The sequence below is a fragment of the Mirounga angustirostris genome, unplaced genomic scaffold (assembly GCF_029215605.1).
Source record: "Mirounga angustirostris isolate CCGP_5_RB_7025 unplaced genomic scaffold, mMirAng1.0.hap1 SCAF_16, whole genome shotgun sequence".
Taxonomy (NCBI): Eukaryota; Metazoa; Chordata; class Mammalia; order Carnivora; family Phocidae; genus Mirounga; species Mirounga angustirostris.
In genome coordinates, this window is record NW_026991724.1 from 18,006,392 (window position 1) to 18,009,169 (window position 2,778).

The window sequence follows — 2,778 nt, forward strand, 5'->3', positions numbered from 1 at the left end:
TTGATACTTCTCCCATCCAGAGATGGATTCAGTGTCTCTTCACTCTCTCTTGACTCTGGGCTTGGTTATTGCTTGAGCAGTAAAATACAGCAGATGGGGCACCGATTGAGCATCTGCCTTCGGCTCAGGTCATGATCCTGGGGTCCTGGGATTGAGCCCCACATGGGGCTCCCTGCTCAGCGGGAAGCCTGCTTCCCCCTCTCCCTCTGCCACTCTCCCTGCTTGCACTCTCTCACTCTCTGTCAAATAAATCAATAAAATCTTAAAAAAAAATTATTCAAAAAACAAAAAAATAAAATAAAATACAGCAGAAATGATGCTGTTCCTGTTTCCAGGCCTAGGCCTAGAGAAACTGTCAGCTTCTACTCCCTGCTTCTGGGGATGCTCACTCATGGACTGCAGCCACTGTGCGATCAGGAAATCAGGCCGCCCATGGAGAAGTACTCATGCAGAGAACCCAATCCCCTGATCCACAGCCCCACTGAGCTCTCAGCCTACAGCCAGTACTAACTTGTTAGCCATATGAGTGAGTCATCTTGGAAAGGGATCCTCTGGCCCCAGCTGATGTCATATGGAGTAGAGACGAGCTTTACTCAACTAGCAGAGCTATGAGCAAATGTTTTAGTTGATTGTTGTTTTAAGCCATTATTGTTTCGGGGTAATTTATTATGTAGCAATAGACCACAGAACAATTATATTTTTCATATCTTATATTTCTGCCTGTGCTTTTTAAAAATATTTTCTTGTTTCATATTGCTAATATTCTCCCTTATCTCTTATAATGCTTATTAGGCTAATTTGGAATGTTTGTTCCATGTGTTTGAAGAATTTTCTTTTGAAATGTCTGTGTTCCTCAAATGTCTTTTTCTTTTTGCCTGCGAGTACCCTGATGGTACAGGATACTTGGACAGTCAGTGGTATGGGGGAAGTTGTATCCTAGCCACAGAGTCCCTCGGAGTCCAAGGTTGTCCGTTGGGGTGCAGTGGCCTATCTCCTCACACAGAACGTGACCGCACCCCTGAGGAGAGACTGCATGTAGGGGTGTACAGGAACCTTTGCAGAGCATTAGGGAAGACAGGAAAGAGGGGGCTCCTGTTCATTCTTTATTCAAAAGATGTGTTGGGGGGAGGGACTGAGAATACCAAGGTGGCAAGACCAAAAGGGTACTGTCCTTGTGAAGTCCACAGTCTAGTGGGCATGAAAAACTTAATCAAAGATTCCCACCAACACATGTCTCCCTGCAGAGGGTACTGTGAAGGGAAAGTGCCTAAGAAGAACCCAATCCAGAGGATGTGAGTCTGAGAAGTCTTCTGGGGAGGAAGTGGTACTCCAGGGTGAGACCTCCCCTAATACCAAGGAGTTTGGTTAGTCAGAGTGAGGGCAGAGGGTAGAAAGGCATTCTGTCAGAGCGAACAGCAGGTAATGTGCAGTAAGGCTCTGAGTTTGGGGAAGTGAAAGAGGCCAGAAGACTGAGGCTGGGGAGGTTGGAGGGTCCAGATGGAGCAGGGCCTTGTGGGCCAAGAGAAGAGCATGGGCTTTCTCTTCAGGAGAGGTGGCTCTACCATGAGCAGTGGGAGAGAACAGGGAGTCCATTTGGAAGGCTGCTACTGAGGACAGCTGAAGGCGGTGTGAAGGACGGGAGGTCAAGTCGACAGGCTCTGGCCAGATGACTGTGGGGTAAGAGCCAGCGTGGTGGTCACCTTGGAGGTCCTCCTGCAGGACCCAGAGACTCTGATTCCTCATTCCATCCCAGAGCTGAGGCCAGGAGGAGGCAGCAGTCAGAGAGATACCACTAATTCTTCACTAATGTTCTAAAGTTCTCTGAGCCATAAAAGAGAGGGAGAAAAAGGAGACAGACAAGTCAGATGAGCTCTGGGGTTTTCTGATAGAGAAATAACTGAAAGGATAGCCTAGAAAGATAAAGATGTTAAAGTAAAGCCAATATGGATAAGTTATCTGAAGCAGTGGAGTAGAAAGTGAAAGAAAAAAGATGTTAAAGTAAAGCCAATATGGATAAGTTATCTGAAGCAGTGGAGTAGAAAGTGAAAGAAAAAAGTTAAGAGCAAATAAGTAAACGACTTGGTAAAGGAACCCCCAGGTGGTGAAACAGTAAAAGAGAAAATTAAGATAAAAGAACTTGACTAAAGAACCCAATGTAGTGTCCCAAAGGGACCAACGGGGCGGCCGAGGGGGATGGGTACCCTTCCCGCCAGGGAGGCAGCAGCTTTTGGAAGGGGCATGAAATCTCCAGCCTCCTCCAACAGGGAGAAACTGCAGTGAGGGGCGCGGGGTAGGGACGGCATCTTCGCGGGGTTCGGTTTACAGAGACATGGAAGAAAAGTGGGAGACAGAGATGATGGGAATGGGGTGGGGATACCCAGGAATGGCGGGAGGCTCTGGGTAGGACTGGGATGGCCTGTGCGCTCCTGCTCCGATCCTGCCTACTCTTTCCCGTCCTGAGTAACAGAACTGTCTACTGGGCGGGCGCCTGCTAGGCACAGAGCGCAGAGCCAGTGCACCCCGCGCCCCATCTCGTGGAGCGCATTTCCCCGTTTTACAAGTATCGCATCTGAGGCTCAGAGAGGGCGGTCCCTCAACCAAGGTCACACAGGAATCGGGCTCTCCGCAGGGCGTGGAGCCGCTAGTAGCACTGCCTGGCTGCGGGGAGGTTGGCGGGGGGTTCACTTCGCCTAGGCCCCCCTCGGGGAGGAGCTGACCCGAGCCCCTCCTGCTCCCCCGCCCCCGAGGGGCGGCCCGGGGGGCGGGCGGAGGAAGTGA